Source organism: Astatotilapia calliptera, chromosome 14 (genome assembly GCF_964374335.1).
Source record: "Astatotilapia calliptera chromosome 14, fAstCal68.1, whole genome shotgun sequence".
NCBI classification, from domain to species: Eukaryota; Metazoa; Chordata; class Actinopteri; order Cichliformes; family Cichlidae; genus Astatotilapia; species Astatotilapia calliptera.
Genome location: NC_137435.1, coordinates 25434170 through 25453850, shown reverse-complemented (window position 1 = coordinate 25453850; position 19681 = coordinate 25434170). Strand labels below are relative to the sequence as shown.

The following is a 19681-nucleotide window of genomic DNA, read 5'->3' as shown; positions in this document are numbered from 1 at the left end:
CCCCAATTTGTAGACGCTGTGCGCAGAGGTTCATAAGCAGACCCGACAATGTTTGCATGAACACACTTTGAAGCATTACGTTATGGATCACTTTTCACACATAGTTGCTGTACCCACACAGCCGGCTGTAGCTTTTCATCTCATAGCCCGACACATACACAAAAAAAAAGAAAAAAAAAAAAAAAAAAAAAAAGCAGAGAGAGCACAGACTTTACACCTGAGAGGCGTGATTGCAGATGCCGCTGAGGTGGGTCCACCTCCCCTGCAGCGGCACTGCAGACCACGCCCTGCCACACACATCAAACACGTAAAATAAATATTTATGCACTTTTCATTCACTTTTTGTTTTTTGTTATTTTTACACAGTGTTCTGAATGATTAACAATGGTCTACAGCCAATCTTGTGTATTATTATACAAACTTTGGTTGTAAGATTCAGATAACTATTTAATAAAAGCTAAATATTTTATATGAGAGTAAGAAAGAAAAGTATATCTTTGTCTCATACTCTCATCAGACAATACATGAACCTCTCAATAAACAAAATATTTGCTCGGCTTAAATGACAAACCGCTATTTTACACAGTGGAACACTTATTTTTAAACAAAACCAATGCAGTTCGCCACTGACAGTGCTTACCTTTGCACATCACAGTAAACACTGAACCAAGATGGCGCCCACGCGAACGAGAAATCTGAACTACGGTGTCCTGCAGAGGACAAATGGTCAAAATTGCTAAAATTTACAACATATATGCAGCTCAACAGCGACACCTTGTGACTTATTCCAGTCACTACCTTACATATACATAACGTCTTACCTGACATTCAGTTCACCGGACACTCATACTGAATCACCAGCCCATATAAATGAAAAATAAGTCCAGCAGCCAACCAAGAGTCATCACGAAAGACTAGGGGTGACACGAGAGCGTGAGCGGGCCTGGGTGTCAGCCAGCCCAGCCTGGGTGTCAGCCAGCCCAGCCTGGGTGTCAGCCAGCCCAGCCTGGGTGTCAGCCAGCCCGACCTGGGTGGCAGCCAAGCCGCGCTAGCCAGCTAGCCGCCATGCGGCGGTGAAACGAGAGCGTGAGCCGGCCTGGGTATCAGTCAGCCCGGCCTAGGTGTCAGCCAAGCCGCCCTAGCCAGCTAGCTGCCATGCGGCGCTAGCAGTAACATCGTGAGAGATATGGGACTTCTTGATAAAATATGGGACTTCTTGATAAAACGAGCAGATATTTGAAGTTTACACCCCTACATTCTCGCCTGAAAATAGGGGAGGCTGTCATAAAGTTCAAAATCAGTAACTTAGCGCGCACAGCTGTATAGAAACTCCGTCGTGCTAGCTAGCACACAGTACAGTTATTGTAACTGTCAGCACAACGAAAATAAACTACACCTAAACTCGGGTTATATCTGACCCAAATAGAGTGCAGTTAATAACGTCTTACCTGAAATTCAGTTCACCAGCCGCCTGCTTCTCCTGCATTGGGTTTCCCTTATCCACGATTGAGCTCCGCGTTAGCCACCACCGGTCGATCGGTGTTTCTTTCCCCGCATACGAGGGGAAGAGACATATACCGGTGGCTAACGCGGAGCTAGCTAGCCACCGGTATATGAACAACTCAGTTATTTTTTCCACATCGACCAGCATCATCGGCCCATATAAACGAAAAATAAGTCTAGCTAAGACAAAGACTGTTTGCGGAGCGATCGGGGGTGAAAGGAGTTAGAGACGCCTCACTGAAAGCCAAGCCTGGATGCTTTTGAGCGAAGCGGCGCTAGCTAGCCGAGCTAGCTAGCCGGCTAGCCGGCCGGCCAAACTAGCTAGCCGGCTAGCAGCAACATCGTGAGAAATCTGTTGCTAATATGGGATGTTTTGACAAAACGAGCAGATATTTGACGTTTACACACCTACATTCTCACCTGAAAACCGGTCGATCGGCGGCCGCCTCACATGTTTCTTTCCCCACATATGAGGGGAAAGAGACACATACCGGTGGCTAGCTAGCTCCGCGTTAGCCACCACCAAACAACTCAGTTAGTTTTTCCTCATCGACCAGCATCATCGGCCCATATAAACGAAAAATAAGTCCAGTGTGAAACAGTCGCTTGGCGAGCGATCGGGTGGTTTAGCGAGTGTCAGCCTCTTAAGTTTAAGACAAGCCCGGCTGCTTTTTAACCGACGCGGCGCTAGCTACCCAGCTAGCGTCAGTACACAGGAACTACTTCCGGTAGTTATACAAAATAAAAGCGTCCACAGGGACACAGCGGCCGCCTCGCATTACTCCCGACATACCACTAGAGTGAGCCAGCACACCACAAATGAAGTTTTCTTGTTCTCCATTCATTTCAATGGGAAAAAACTTGCATTAAAATATTCATATTTAAAAAACTATAGAAGTAATAAACACCAAAAGTCATAGCAACTCATTCCAGCTCCAGCCGCACACAATGATATATCATATGTGAACCTTGTCTCAAAACTGTGGGGCGAGTTAAGGTCCAAAATTTCAGGCGGAAAAAGAATAATAACTAGAAAAATTTGCATTTCCTGCGAAAATGCAGTGTGGATGCTTAAAGCTGAAGCTGTATGCAAAAAGTAGCTGAAAAAGCTGAAAAGTTGCAGAAATTGTAAAAACTTTGCAGAAGCAAAAGAAGTTTGCTAAAATGGAATAACTTAGCAGAACTGCAATATCTTAGAGGAAACATAATACTTGGCAGAAATACAATAGCATAGCAGAATTTAGCAGAAATATTGTAACTTACCAGAAACATGATAACTTCTCAAAAATACAAGAATTTAGGAGAAATAGTATAAGATAACAGAAAGAATATATTTAGCCAAAAATACTTAAACATTACAGAAACACTATGATTTAGAAAAATAGTACAACAGAGCAGAAATACTGTGATTTACCAGAGACACTGTGATGAACTATGAATATTGTAATTTTAAATTGAGACTATGTTTTAGCACAAATATTATAATTTGGCAGAAATACTATAATTTAGCAGAAATACTATATTAAGCACAAATCCTATAAAAAGCAGAAATGGCATGATTAAGCACAAATACTACATTTAGTAGAAATACTTTGTTTTAGCACAAATCCCATAAAAAGCAGAAATACTGTACTATGATTTAGTAGAAAAACTATAATTAATCAGAAATACTAAATTTAGCAGAAATACTATATTAAGCACAAATACTATGAAAAGCAGAAATAGTATATTAAGCACAAATCTTATAAAATAGCAGAAATGCTATGATTTAGCACAATAGTAATAAGTTAAACAGAAAAATTGGAAAAGCAAAATGGACAGCTGAAAAAATGCTGAACATGCTGAGGGTCCCTCAAATATACTTGTTAAATGACAAAAATCTGCAAAAAAATTTATTACAGCCACACAATCACAAATATGTACACATGAGGAAACACACATGCACATAGAGACCCACACACAAGATCCAATTCAGTCAACCAGTCTAAATATATTGAATTTAAATCTTAGAATGAGATCATCCCATTAAAAGCCTCTCTCTCTCTCTCTCTCTCTCTGTCACACACACACACACACACACACACACACACACACACACACACACACACACACACACACAGGGAGAGAGGACTAAGTTTCTAGGTCAGCCTGGGAACTGCTGAATTTGAATCCACCAATCAGAGAGCCTGTGCACTTTTCCCCACCAAAACAGGTGCATCTGTTTACACACGCAGCAGCACAGAGAGACACAGGATTTTTGCAGTCTATTTCTCATAGTGACGACTCCCTCAAACAAATGACCGTAATTTCCTAACCGTAGGGGCTAGAACGGTCATTCTTACACCGTTTTGTTCAGAAGAGGTGGGGGAATCTTCAAGTGTTGACAATTTAATATTAAAATATGAATTTTTAGAGATATATGACATGGATGACTTGTTGACTTAGAAGCCACGAATTCCCCAATATGCAAATTTGAATGCCTGAGACCACATATGTGATTGGCTGGCTGGGAAGCCGTGCAGGCCCTGATTTGTGGATTTGAATTCCTCAGCCCTCAGATATGATTGGCTGGCTTAGAAGCCATGAAGTCCCCAATATGCAAATTTGAATGCCTCAGGACACATATATGATTGGCTGGGAAACCGTGCAGGACCTGATTTGAAAATTTGAATGTCTAAGTCCTCACAGAGGATTGGCTGCCTGGGGACCAGGCAGAAATATATAGAAATACTATGATTAAGCATAAATACTACATTTAGTAGAAATACTATGTTTTAGCACAAATCCTATAAAAAGCAGAAATACTATAATTTAGCAGAAATACTATATTAAGCACAAATCATATAAAAAGCAGAAATACTATATTAAGCACAAATCCTATAAAAAGCAGAAATACTATATTAAGCACAAATTCTATAAAAAGCAGAAATACTATATTAAGCACAAATTCTATAAAAAGCAGAAATACTATATTAAGCACAAATCCTATTAAAAGCAGAAATACTATATTAAGCACAAATCTTATAAAATAGCAGAAACAGTATGATTTAGCACAATAGTAATAAGTTAAACAGAAAAATTGGAAAAGCAAAATGGACAGCTGAAAAAATGCTGAACATGCTGAGGGTCCCTCAAATATACTTGTTAAATGAAAAAATCAGCAAAAAAATGCACAGGGAGAGAGAAGTGAGTTTCTAGGTCAGCCTGGGAGCTGCCGAATTTGAATCCACCAATCAGAGAGCCTGTGTACTTTTTCCCGCCAAAACATGTGCCTCTTTTTACACACGCAGCACAGAGAGGCACAGGATTATTGCAGCCTATTTCTCATAGTGAGGACTCCCCTCAAACAAATGACCATAATTTCCTAACCATAGGGGCTAGAACGGTCATTCTTACACCGTTTTGTTCAGAAGAGATGGGGGAATCTTCAAGTGTTGACAATTTATCATTAAAATATGAATTTTTAGAGATGTATGACATGGATGACTTGTTGACTTAGAAGCCACGAATTCCCCAATATGCAAATTTGAATACCTGGAGCCCACATACATGATTGGCTGGCTGGGAAGCTGTGCAGGCCCTGATTTGTGGATTTGAATTCCTCAGCCCTCAGATATGATTGGCTGGCTTAGAAGCCATGAAGGCCCCAATATGCAAATTTGAATGCCTCAGGACACATATATGATTGGCTGGGAAACCGTGCAGGCCCTGATTTGAAAATTTGAATGTCTAAGTCCTCACAGAGGATTGGCTGCCTGGGGACCTGGCAGAAATATATAGAAATACTATGATTAAGCATAAATACTACATTTAGTAGAAATACTATGTTTTAGCACAAATACTATAAAAAGCAGAAATACTATAATTTAGCAGAAATACTATATTAAGCACAAATCCTATAAAAAGCAGAAATACTATATTAGGTACAAATCCTATAAAAAGCAGAAATACTATATTAGGCACAAATAGTATAAAAAGCAGAAATACTATAATTTAACAGAAATACTATGTTTGGCACAAATCCTATAAAAATAATAAATACTATAATTTAGCAGAAATACTATATTAGGCACAAATCTTATTAAAAGCAGAAATAGTATCATTTAGCAGAATAGTAATAACTTACAAAATTACAAATATGAAGGCATATTGAAACACAAATGCACAGAGGGACACACAAACACAGGCTCTAATCCAGTCAACCAGTCTAACTATATTCAATTTAAATCCTACAATGACATGCTGCCAAATAAGGGCAGGGTCCTCTCTCTCCCACTAAACACACACACACACACACACACACACACACACACACACACACACACACACACACACACACACACACACAGACAGACACAGAGGGAGAGAGCTGCCGAATTTAAATCCACCAATCAGAGTGGCTGTTTACGTTTTCCCGCCAAAACAGGTGCATCTTTTTACACACGCAGGACAGAGAGGCACAGGATTATTGCAGCCTATTTCTCATAGTGAGGACTTCCCTCAAACAAATGACCATAATTTCCTAACCGTAGGGGCTAGAGCGGTCATTCTTACACCGTTTTGTTCAGAAGAGATGGGGGAATCTTCCAGTGTTAACAATTTATCATTAAAATATGAATTATTAAAGATATTAGACTTCTAATGCACCATAACTGAGCAGAGCGAAGCAAAAACTGCCTTGACTTGCCCTCAAACAACGCTTTCTAACTCTAAATCTATTTGGAGTATCGATATCATTCTTTCACCGTAAGAGACAGCAGGCTTTGGTGAACAGTCAGAGAAATTTTCAGGTCTCTGTGGAAATCCAACAAAAAGTTATGACGAGAGAAAAAAGTGGTTCATTTCCACAGTTTGAAATCTGAAGAAATCTGAGCGAAGGACAAATTTCCTACCCTCAAACAAGTCCAACTCATTTCAGAACGGTAATAGGTGAGAAAGAAATTCTTGAATTGTGAGCGTCAGGAGTGTCTGAAGATATACCGGGACAAGCCTCATGTCTTAACTTTGCTTCGTTAAGGAGATATGACGATTCGAATATGCCTCTCATTACAGAAATGCAGCGATGATTTTGAACAAGCTCTCCATTCACTTTATATGGAGAGTTTTCTGACATTGTGTTAGTCTGAGGAGATTTGCAAAAATTCTATAAATCCCACAACAATGATAGTGACATTTCCTGAAAGCCAGCAAAAATACCTACGTTTTGATGTATAATTTGTGGAAGTTGAGTGAAAATTGAGCAAGTAGCAAACAGTTGTTCGGACATGAAGAGAAGACTGCAAAACCTTCAGTGACACACTGGAAGCCAAGAGCATAGCAACCATAACAACGCATGTATTTTGTGAAAAATCACAATTTTGCAACTCAAAACTTTAAGAGGCATAAAAGTAAAACAGTAAAAGATTTCAAAAAGCTGAATCATACCTGAATAGCCGAATAATTTATGAACATTTTAAAGTTTGAATGGTTGTTCTAGGTGAAAATATGAGGAAGTAGTTAAGTTTCAAAAACAAGCAAATTTTAGCAGAATTGCAGAAGTTTCCCATTCATTTCAATGGGACAAATTAAAGGAAAAAAGTGGAATATTTTAAAAAGTATAATAGTTAAAAATAGCAAAAATCATAGCAAGAAAGAGCAAAAATAGCAGAATAGTTTAAAATTTGAACGGTGAAAATCGGCTGAAAATTGTGGAAGTAGTTAAGTGCCAAAAAGTGTACGGAAGCAACTGGAATAATAATAATAAAGTATAAAGAATAAAGAGAAACAGGAACTCAATAGTGTGGATGCTTAAAGCATCCACACAACTAGAAAAATTTGCATTTCCTGCGAAAATGCAGTGTGGATGCTTTAAGCTGAAGCTGTCTGCAAAAACTAGCTGAAAAAGCTGAAAAGTTGCAGAAATTGTAAAAACTTTGCAGAAGCAAAAGAAGTTTGCTAAAATGTAATAACTTAGCAGAACTGCAATATCTTAGAGGAAACATAATACTTGGCAGAAATACAATAGCATAGCAGAACTTAGCAGAAATATTGTGATTTACCAGAGACACTGTGATGAACTATGAATATTGTAATTTTAAATTAATACTATGTTTTAGCACAAATACTATAATTTGACAGAAATACTATCATTTGGCAGAAATACTATGTTTCAGCACAAATACTCTGGTTTAGCACAAATATTATAACATAGCATAAATACAATTATATAGCAGAAATGCTATATTTAGAAAGAAAAATATAATATAGTAGAAATAGTATGATTTAGCAGAAATACTGTATTTAGCACAAGTACCAAAAAGTAGCAGAAATACTATGATTTAGCAGAAATACTATGATTGAGCAGAAGTACTAAGATGTAGTAAAAGTACTTTGATTTAACAGAAATACAATTATAGAGGAGTAATACTTTAAAATGGGAGAAATATTGATACACACACACATACACAGAGCCTAAAGGGAAGAGTATTTGTGCCATGGAGTGTTAAGAATGTGAGGTCCATATTAGAAAAGCTGGTAAAATCATAACAGTTTGCAGAATTGTAATAAATGATGAATATGAATTACTGGTCTGTGACAGTGTATTAATTTGTAGGGAAAAAAACATGTTGACCAAGGTGGAATCGAACCCACGATCTTTGGCTTGCAGACCCGTGTCATTACCAACTGCGCCACTGGGAAAGAGAGGAGCCGTCTTGAAAAACAGGGTGATGAGGAGTCAGAATTAGATCGCGGTGAGAGGCGAAAAACGCCGTTTTTTGGAGTTACAAAACGTTGTGTAACTCAAAAACTAGGTGGACTAGAGGCATATTTCTTGTGCTGGGTGAATCAGCGGACTTTGGTGTACTTTGACTGCGATTTTCATTGCTCTTTGTACAACCGTCGCTGAGATATGACGAGAGAGGAAACGGAAGACCTCAGACATGATTGGCTGGCTGGGAAGCCGTGCAGGCCCTGATATGTGATATGTGTCTGAGTTCGCACAGAGGATTGGCTGCCTGGCAGAAATATATAGAAATAGTATGATTAAGCATAAATACTACATTTAGCAGAAATACTATATTAAGCACAAATCCTATAAAAAGCAGAAATACTATATTAAGCACAAATTCTATAAAAAGCAGAAATACTATATTAAGCACAAATCCTATTAAAAGCAGAAATACTATATTAAGCACAAATCTTATGAAATAGCAGAAACAGTATGATTTAGCACAATAGTAATAAGTTAAACAGAAAAATTGGAAAAGCAAAATGGACAGCTGAAAAAATGCTGAACATGCTGAGGGTCCCTCAAATATACTTGTTAAATGAAAAAATCAGCAAAAAAATGCACAGGGAGAGAGAAGTAAGTTTCTAGGTCAGCCTGGGAGCTGCTGAATTTGAATCCACCAATCAGAGAGCCTGTGTACTTTTTCCCGCCAAAACAGGTGCATCTTTTTACACACGCAGCAGAGAGAGGCACAGGATTATTGCAGCCTATTTCTCATAGTGAGGACTCCCCTCAAACAAATGACCATAATTTCCTAACCGTAGGGGCTAGAGCGGTCATTCTTACACCGTTTTGTTCAGAAGAGATGGGGGAATCTTCCAGTGTTAACAATTTATCATTAAAATGTGAATTTTTAGAGATATACGACATGGATGACTTGTTGACTTAGAAGCCACGAATTCCCCCAATATGCAAATTTGAATGCCTGAGGCCACATATATGATTGGCTGCCTGGGAAGCCGTGCAGGCCCTGATTTGTGGATTTGAATTCCTCAGCCCTCAGATATGATTGGCTGGCTTAGAAGCCATGAAGGCCCCAATATGCAAATTTGAATGCCTCAGGACACATATATGATTGGCTGGGAAACCGTGCAGGCCCTGATTTGAAAATTTGAATGTCTAAGTCCTCACAGAGGATTGGCTGCCTGGGGACCTGGCAGAAATATATAAAAATACTATGATTAAGCATAAATACTACATTTAGTAGAAATACTATGTTTTAGCACAAATACTATAAAAAGCAGAAATACTATAATTTAGCAGAAATACTATATTAAGCACAAATTCTATAAAAAGCAGAAATACTATATTAAGCACAAATCCTATTAAAAGCAGAAATACTATATTAAGCACAAATCTTATGAAATAGCAGAAACAGTATGATTTAGCACAATAGTAATAAGTTGAACAGAAAAATTGGAAAAGCAAAATGGACAGCTGAAAAAATGCTGAACATGCTGAGGGTCCCTCAAATATACTTGTTAAATGAAAAAATCAGCAAAAAAATGCACAGGGAGAGAGAAGTAAGTTTCTAGGTCAGCCTGGGAGCTGCTAAATTTGAATCCACCAATCAGAGAGCCTGTGTACTTTTTCCCGCCAAAACATGTGCCTCTTTTTACACACGCAGCACAGAGAGGCACAGGATTATTGCAGCCTATTTCTCATAGTGAGGACTCCCCTCAAACAAATGACCATAATTTCCAAACCGTAGGGGCTAGAGCGGTCATTCTTACACCGTTTTGTTCAGAAGAGATGGGGGAATCTTCCAGTGTTTACAATTTATCATTAAAATATGAATTATTAAAGATATTTGACTTCTAATGCACCATAACTGAGTAGAGCGAAGCAAAAACTGCCTTGACTTGCCCTCAAACAACGCTTTGTAACTCGAAATCTATTTGGAGTATCGATATCATTCTTTCACCGTAAGAGACAGCAGGCTTTGGTGAACAGTCATGGAAATTTTCAGGTCTCTGTGGAAATCCAACAAAAAGTTATGACGAGAGAAAAAAGTGGTTCATTTCCAGAGTTTTAAATCTGAAGAAATCTGAGCGAAGGACGAATTTCCTACCCTCAAACAAGTCCAACTCATTTCAGAACGGTAATAGGTGAGAAAGAAATTCTTGAATTGTGAGCGTCAGGGGTGTCTGAAGATATTCGGGGACAAGCCTCATGTCTTAACTTTGCTTCGTTAAGGAGATATGACGATTCGAATATGCCTCTCATTACAGAAATCCAGCGGTGATTTTGAACAAGCTCTCCATTGACTTTATATGGAGAGTTTTCTGACATTGTGTTGGTCTGAGGAGATTTGCGAAAATTCTATAAATCCCACAACAATGATAGTGACATTTCCTGAAAGCCAGCAAAAATACCTACGTTTTGATGTATAATTTGTGGAAGTTGAGTGAAAATTGAGCAAGTAGCAAACAGTTGTTCGGACATGAAGAGAAGACTGCAAAACCTTCAGTGACACACTGGAAGCCAAGAGCATAGCAACCATAACAACGCATGTATTTTGTGAAAAATCACAATTTTGCAACTCAAAACTTTAAGAGGCATAAAAGTAAAACAGTAGAAGATTTGAAAAAGCTGAATCATACCTGAATAGCCCAATAATTTGTGAACATTTTAAAATTTGAATGGTTGTTCTAGGTGAAAATATGAGGAAGTAGTTAAGTTTCAAAAACAAGCAAATTTTAGCAGAATTTTGGAAGTTTTCCATTCATTTCAATGGGACAAATTAAAGGAAAAAAGTGGAATATTTTAAAAAGTATAATAGTTAAAAATAGCAAAAATCATAGCAAGAAAGAGCAAAAATAGCTGAATAGTTTAAAATTTGAACGGTGAAAATCGGCTGAAAATTGTGGAAGTAGTTAAGTGCCAAAAAGTGTACGGAAGCAACTGGAATAATAATAATAAAGTATAAAGAATAAAGAGAAACAGGAACTCAATAGTGTGGATGCTTAAAGCATCCACACAATAACTAGAAAGATTTGCATTTCCTGCGAAAATGCAGTGTGGATGCTTTAAAGCTGAAGCTGTATGCAAAAACTAGCTGAAAAAGCTGAAAAGTTGCAGAAATTGTAAAAACTTTGCAGAAGCAAAGGAACTTTGCTAAAATGGAATAACTTAGCAGAACTGCAATATCTTAGAGGAAACATAATACTTGGCAGAAATACAATAGCATAGCAGAACTTAGCAGAAATATTGTAACTTACCAGAAACATGATAACTTCTCAAAAATACAAGAATTTAGGAGAAATAGTATAAGATAACAGAAAGAATATATTTAGCCAAAAATACTTAAGCATTACAGAAACACTATGATTTAGAAAAATAGTACAACAGAGCAGAAATACTGTGATTTACCAGAGACACTGTGATGAACTATGAATATTGTAATTTTAAATCAATACTATGTTTTAGCACAAATACTATAATTTGACAGAAATACTATATTTAGCACAAATCTTATAAAATAGCAGAAATAGTATGATTTAGCACAATAGTAATAACTTAAACAGAAAAATTGGAAAAGCAAAATGGACAGCTGAAAAAATGCTGAACATGCTAAGGGTCCCTCAAATATACTTGTTAAATGAAAAAAATAGGCAAAAAAAAATATAACAGCCACACAATCACAAATATGGACACATATGGAAACACACATGCACAGAGAGAGACACACACAAGATCCAATTCAGTCAACCAGTCTAAATATATTGAATTTGAATCTTACAATGAGATCATCCCATAAGAAGGCTTCCTCTCTCTCTCTCTCTCTCTCTCTCTCTCACACACACACACACACACACACACACACACAGAGAAGTAAGTTTCTAGCTCAGTCAAGCAGCCTTGGAGCTGCTGAATTTGAATCCACCAATCAGAGAGCCTGTGCACTTTTTCCCGCCAAAACAGGTGCACGCAGCACAGAGAGACACAGGATTTTTGCAGTCTATTTCTCATAATGACGACTCCCCTCAAACAAATGACCATAATTTCCTAACCGTAGGGGCTAGAACGGTCATTCTTACACCGTTTTGTTCAGAAGAGATGGGGGAATCTTAAAGTGTTGACAATTTATCATTAAAATATGAATTATTAAAGATAATTGACTTCTAATGCACCATAACTGAGTAGAGCAAAGCAAAAACTGCCTTGACTTGCCCTCAAACAACGCTTTCTAACTCTAAATCTATTTGGAGTATCAATATCATTCTTTCACCGTAAGAGACAGCAGGCTTTGGTGAACAGTCATGGAAATTTTCAGGTCTCTGTGGAAATCCATTAAAAAGATATGACGAGAGAAAAAAGTGGTTCATTTCCAGAGTTTGAAATCTGAAGAAATCTGAGCGAAGGACGAATTTCCTACCCTCAAACAAGTCTAACTCATTTCAGAACGGTAATAGGTGAGAAAATAATTCTTGAATTGTGAGCGTCAGGAGTGTCTGAAGATATACTGGGACAAGCCTTATGTCTTAACTTTGCTTCGTTAAGGAGATATGACGATTCGAATATGCCTCTCATTACAGAAATCAAGCGGTGATTTTGAACAAGCTCTCCATTGACTTTCTATGGAGAGTTTTGTGACTTTGTGTTGGTCTGAGGAGATTTGCCAAAATTCTATAAATCCCACAACAATGATAGTGACATTTTCGGAAACCCAGCAAAAATACCTACGTTTTGATATATAATTTGTGGAAGTTGAGTGAAGATTGAGCAAGTAGCAAGAAGTTGTTCGGACATGAAGAGAAGACTGCAAAACCTTCAGTGGCAGACTGGAAGCCAAGTGCATAGCAACCATAACAACGCATGTATTTTGTGAAAAATCACAATTTTGCAACTGAAAACTTTAAGATGCATAAAGGTAAAACGGTAAAAGATTTGAAAAAGCTGAATCATACCTGAATAGCCCAATAATTTGAGAACATTTTAAAGTTTGAATGGTTGTTCTACGTGAAAATATGAGGAAGTAGTTAAGTTTCAGAAACAAGCAAATTTTAGCAGAATTGCAGAAGTTTCCCATTCATTTCAATGGGACAAATTAAGCTTAATATTTTAAAAAGTATAATAGTGAAAAATACCAAAAGACATAGCAGGAATTAGCAGAAATAGCAGAATATTTTAAAATTTGAACGGTGAAAATCGGCTGAAAATTGTGGAAGTAGTTAAGTGCCAAAAAGTGTACGGAAGTCCCAAGAGGAACTCAATATTGTGGATGCTTAAAGCATCCACACAACTAGAAAGCGAAAATTTCTGAAGAAATTTTAAGTGTGCCTATGCCGCCGCTAATCAGTATAGTTTGCCATTCAAACGGCTACAGAGAGCAAAACTCAGCAGAGCAGCCATTCTCCACCATGAACTATGGTAAAACCAAACACCGCTCGCGCCTCACAGATGACAGCTTACAGTTTTGTGTAAAGATGAGGTGACTTCGTACAGCCCCAATTTGTAGACGCTGTGCGCAGAGGTTCATAAGCAGACCTGACAATGTTTGCATGAACACACTTTGAAGCATTACGTTATGGACCACTTTTCACACATAGTTGCTGTACCCACACAGCCGGCTGTAGCTTTTCATCTCATAGCCCGACACATACACAAAAAAAAAAAAAAAAAAAAGCAGAGAGAGCACAGACTTTACACCTGAGAGGCGTGATTGCAGATGCCGCTGAGGTGGGTCCACCTCCCCTGCAGCGGCACTGCAGACCACGCCCTGCCACACACATCAAACACGTAAAATAAATATTTATGCACTTTTCATTCACTTTTTGTTTTTTGTTATTTTTACACAGTGTTCTGAATGATTAACAATGGTCTACAGCCAATCTTGTGTATTATTATACAAACTTTGGTTGTAAGATTCAGATAACTATTTAATAAAAGCTAAATATTTTATATGAGAGTAAGAAAGAAAAGTATATCTTTGTCTCATACTCTCATCAGACAATACATGAACCTCTCAATAAACAAAATATTTGCTCGGCTTAAATGACAAACCGCTATTTTACACAGTGGAACACTTATTTTTAAACAAAACCAATGCAGTTCGCCACTGACAGTGCTTACCTTTGCACATCACAGTAAACACTGAACCAAGATGGCGCCCACGCGAACGAGAAATCTGAACTACGGTGTCCTGCAGAGGACAAATGGTCAAAATTGCTAAAATTTACAACATATATGCAGCTCAACAGCGACACCTTGTGACTTATTCCAGTCACTACCTTACATATACATAACGTCTTACCTGACATTCAGTTCACCGGACACTCATACTGAATCACCAGCCCATATAAATGAAAAATAACACGACAGCGTGAGCGGGCCTGGGTGTCAGCCAGCCCAGCCTGGGTGTCAGCCAGCCCGACCTGGGTGGCAGCCAAGCCGCGCTAGCCAGCTAGCCGGCTAGCTGCCATGCGGCGGTGAAACGTGAGCGTGAGCCGGCCTGGGTATCAGTCAGCCCGGCCTAGGTGTCAGCCAAGCCGCCCTAGCCAGCTAGCTGCCATGCGGCGCTAGCAGTAACATCGTGAGAGATATGGGACTTCTTGATAAAATATGGGACTTCTTGATAAAACGAGCAGATATTTGAAGTTTACACCCCTACATTCTCGCCTGAAAATAGGGGAGGCTGTCATAAAGTTCAACATCAGTAACTTAGCGCGCACAGCTGTATAGAAACTCCGTCGTGCTAGCTAGCACACAGTACAGTTATTGTAACTGTCAGCACAACGAAAATAAACTACACCTAAACTCGGTTTATATCTGACCCAAATAGAGTGCAGTTAATAACGTCTTACCTGAAATTCAGTTCACCAGCCGCCTGCTTCTCCTGCATTGGGTTTCCCTTATCCACGATTGAGCTCCGCGTTAGCCACCACCGGTCGATCGGTGTTTCTTTCCCCGCATACGAGGGGAAGAGACATATACCGGTGGCTAACGCGGAGCTAGCTAGCCACCGGTATATGAACAACTCAGTTATTTTTTCCACATCGACCAGCATCATCGGCCCATATAAACGAAAAATAAGTCCAGCTAAGACAAAGACTGTTTGCGGAGCGATCGGGGGTGAAAGGAGTTAGAGACGCCTCACTGAAAGCCAAGCCTGGGTGCTTTTGAGCGAAGCGGCGCTAGCTAGCCGAGCTAGCTAGCCGGCTAGCCGGCCGGCCGAACTAGCTAGCCGGCTAGCAGCAACATCGTGAGAAATCTGTTGCTAATATGGGATGTTTTGACAAAACGAGCAGATATTTGACGTTTACACACCTACATTCTCACCTGAAAACCGGTCGATCGGCGGCCGCCTCGCATGTTTCTTTCCCCACATATGAGGGGAAAGAGACACATACCGGTGGCTAGCTAGCTCCGCGTTAGCCACTACCAAACAACTCAGTTAGTTTTTCCTCATCGACCAGCATCATCGGCCCATATAAACGAAAAATAAGTCCAGCTAAGACAAAGACTGTTTGCGGAGCTATCGGGGATGAAAGGAGTTAGAGACGCCTCACTGAAAGCCAAGCCTGGGTGCTTTTGAGTGAAGCGGCGCAACATCGTGAAAAATCTGTTGCCAATATGGGATGTTTTGACAAAACGAGCAGATATTTGACGTTTACACACCCACATTCTCACCTGAAAATATCTTAAAAGTTTACTTTGTGACCTAGAAACACAAATAAGAGGAATATATTAAACCAAGTGGCAGCCGCCATTGTTTGACTGGTAGAGGCGTGCTTTGAATTGTGGGATATGCAGTTTTCCACCAAGCATACACCCTTGCCGTTACCGTAACTATTCAATGCTTCATGCAACCTTAAGAATTCCAATGGTTCCTGAAAGCACCGACGCTGTGCGCGCCGTTGATATTGTCGTCATTATGGTAATCCAAATACGGGGACATACCACTAGAGTGAGCCAACACACCACAAATTAAGTGAGTGAGCAAACACACCACAAAGTAAGTTAAGTTTCACTTTCGTTCGTTCCCATTCATTCCAATGGGCAAAAACTTGCATTAAAATATTCATATTTAAAAAACTATAGAAGTAATAAACACCAAAAGGCATAGCAACTCATTCCTGATCCAGCCGCACAAAATGATATAACATATATGAAGCTTGTGTCAAAACTGTGGGATGAGTTACGGTCCAAAATTTCAGGCGGAAAAAGAATAATAATAACTAGAAAGCGAAAATTTCTGAAGAAATTTTAAGTGTGCCTATGCCGCCGCTAATCAGTATAGTTTGCCATTCAAACGGCTACAGAGAGCAAAACTCACCGGAGCAGCCATTCTCCACCATGAACTATGGTAAAACCAAACACCGCTCGCGCCTCACAGATGACAGCTTACAGTTTTGTGTAAAGATGAGGTGACTTCGTACAGCCCCAATTTGTAGACGCTGTGCGCAGAGGTTCATAAGCAGACCCGACAATGTTTGCATGAACACACTTTGAAGCATTACGTTATGGACCACTTTTCACACATAGTTGCTGTACCCACACAGCCGGCTGTAGCTTTTCATCTCATAGCCCGACACATACACAAAAAAAAAAAAAAAAAAAAAAAAAGCAGAGAGAGCACAGACTTTACACCTGAGAGGCGTGATTGCAGATGCCGCTGAGGTGGGTCCACCTCCCCTGCAGCGGCACTGCAGACCACGCCCTGCCACACACATCAAACACGTAAAATAAATATTTATGCACTTTTCATTCACTTTTTGTTTTTTGTTATTTTTACACAGTGTTCTGAATGATTAACAATGGTCTACAGCCAATCTTGTGTATTATTATACAAACTTTGGTTGTAAGATTCAGATAACTATTTAATAAAAGCTAAATATTTTATATGAGAGTAAGAAAGAAAAGTATATCTTTGTCTCATACTCTCATCAGACAATACATGAACCTCTCAATAAACAAAATATATGCTCGGCTTAAATGACAAACCGCTATTTTACACAGTGGAACACTTATTTTTAAACAAAACCAATGCAGTTCGCCACTGACAGTGCTTACCTTTGCACATCACAGTAAACACTGAACCAAGATGGCGCCCACGTGAACGAGAAATCTGAACTACGGTGTCCTGCAGAGGACAAATGGTCAAAATTGCTAAAATTTACAACATATATGCAGCTCAACAGCGACACCTTGTGACTTATTCCAGTCACTACCTTAAATATACATAACGTCTTACCTGACATTCAGTTCACCGGACACTCATACCGAATCACCAGCCCATATAAATGAAAAATAAGTCCAGCAGTCAACCAAGAGTCATCACGAAAGACTAGGGGTGACAGGAGAGCGTGAGCGGGCCTGGGTGTCAGCCAGCCCAGCCTGGGTGTCAGCCAGCCCGACCTGGGTGGCAGCCAAGCCGCGCTAGCCAGCTAGCTGCCATGCGGCGGTGAAACGAGAGCGTGAGCCGGCCTGGGTATCAGTCAGCCCGGCCTGGGTGTCAGCCAAGCCGCCCTAGCCAGCTAGCCGACTAGCTGCCATGCGGCGCTAGCAGTAACATCGTGAGAGATATGGGACTTCTTGATAAAATATGGGACTTCTTGATAAAACGAGCAGATATTTGAAGTTTACACCCCTACATTATCGCCTGAAAATAGGGGAGGCTGTCATAAAGTTCAACATCAGTAACTTAGCGCGCACAGCTGTATAGAAACTCCGGAAGAGACATATACCGGTGGCTAACGCGGAGCTAGCTAGCCACCGGTATATGAACAACTCAGTTATTTTTTCCACATCGACCAGCATCATCGGCCCATATAAACGAAAAATAAGTCCAGCTAATACAAAGACTGTTTGCGGAGCGATCGGGGGTGAAAGGAGTTAGAGACGCCTCACTGAAAGCCAAGCCTGGGTGCTTTTGAGCGAAGCGGCGCTAGCTAGCCGGCCGGCCGAACTAGCTAGCCGGCTAGCAGCAACATCGTGAGAAATCTGTTGCTAATATGGGATGTTTTGACAAAACGAGCAGATATTTGACGTTTACACACCTACATTCTCACCTGAAAACCGGTCGATCGGCGGCCGCCTCGCATGTTTCTTTCCCCACATATGAGGGGAAAGAGACACATACCGGTGGCTAGCTAGCTCCGCGTTAGCCACCACCAAACAACTCAGTTAGTTTTTCCTCATCGACCAGCATCATCGGCCCATATAAACGAAAAATAAGTCCAGCTAAGACAAAGACTGTTTGCGGAGCTATCGGGGATGAAAGGAGTTAGAGACGCCTCACTGAAAGCCAAGCCTGGGTGCTTTTGAGTGAAGCGGCGCAAATCTGTTGCCAATATGGGATGTTTTGACAAAACGAGCAGATATTTGACGTTTACACACCCCCATTCTCACCTGAAAATATCTTAAAAGTTTACTTTGTGACCTAGAAACACAAATAAGAGGAATATATTAAACCAAGTGGCAGCCGCCATTGTTTGACTGGTAGAGGCGTGCTTTGAATTGTGGGATATGCAGTTTTCCACCAAGCATACACCCTTGCCGTTACCGTAACTATTCAATGCTTCGTGCAACCTTAAGAATTCCAATGGTTCCTGAAAGCACCGACGCTGTGCGCGCCGTTGATATTGTCGTCATTATGGTAATTCAAATACGGGGACATACCACTAGAGTGAGCCAACACACCACAAATTAAGTGAGTGAGCAAACACACCACAAAGTAAGTTAAGTTTCACTTTCGTTCGTTCCCATTCATTCCAATGGGCAAAAACTTGCATTAAAATATTCATATTTAAAAAACTATAGAAGTAATAAACACCAAAAGGCATAGCAACTCATTCCTGATCCAGCCGCACAAAATGATATAACATATATGAAGCTTGTGTCAAAACTGTGGGATGAGTTACGGTCCAAAATTTCAGGCGGAAAAAGAATAATAATAACTAGAAAGCGAAAATTTCTGAAGAAATTTTAAGTGTGCCTATGCCGCCGCTAATCAGTATAGTTTGCCATTCAAACGGCTACAGAGAGCAAAACTCACCGGAGCAGCCATTCTCCACCATGAACTATGGTAAAACCAAACACCGCTCGCGCCTCACAGATGACAGCTTACAGTTTTGTGTAAAGATGAGGTGACTTCGTACAGCCCCAATTTGTAGACGCTGTGCGCAGAGGTTCATAAGCAGACCCGACAATGTTTGCATGAACACACTTTGAAGCATTACGTTATGGACCACTTTTCACACATAGTTGCTGTACCCACACAGCCGGCTGTAGCTTTTCATCTCATAGCCCGACACATACACAAAAAAAAAAAAAAAAAAAAAAAAAGCAGAGAGAGCACAGACTTTACACCTGAGAGGCGTGATTGCAGATGCCGCTGAGGTGGGTCCACCTCCCCTGCAGCGGCACTGCAGACCACGCCCTGCCACACACATCAAACACGTAAAA

The 19681-nt window shown here is 39.9% G+C and overlaps 1 long non-coding RNA gene across 1 annotated transcript; it reads right to left on the bottom strand.

The window, feature by feature from the left end:
- Positions 1-313: 313 nt before the first annotated feature.
- LOC145420237 (uncharacterized) lies at positions 314-1678 on the bottom strand. Its single transcript, XR_013901555.1, has 2 exons — positions 1028-1678; positions 314-985 (listed from the first exon to the last, which is right to left on the bottom strand). It is a non-coding gene; the product is annotated as an uncharacterized LOC145420237 (long non-coding RNA).
- Between the last annotated feature and the right edge of the window lie 18003 nt (positions 1679-19681).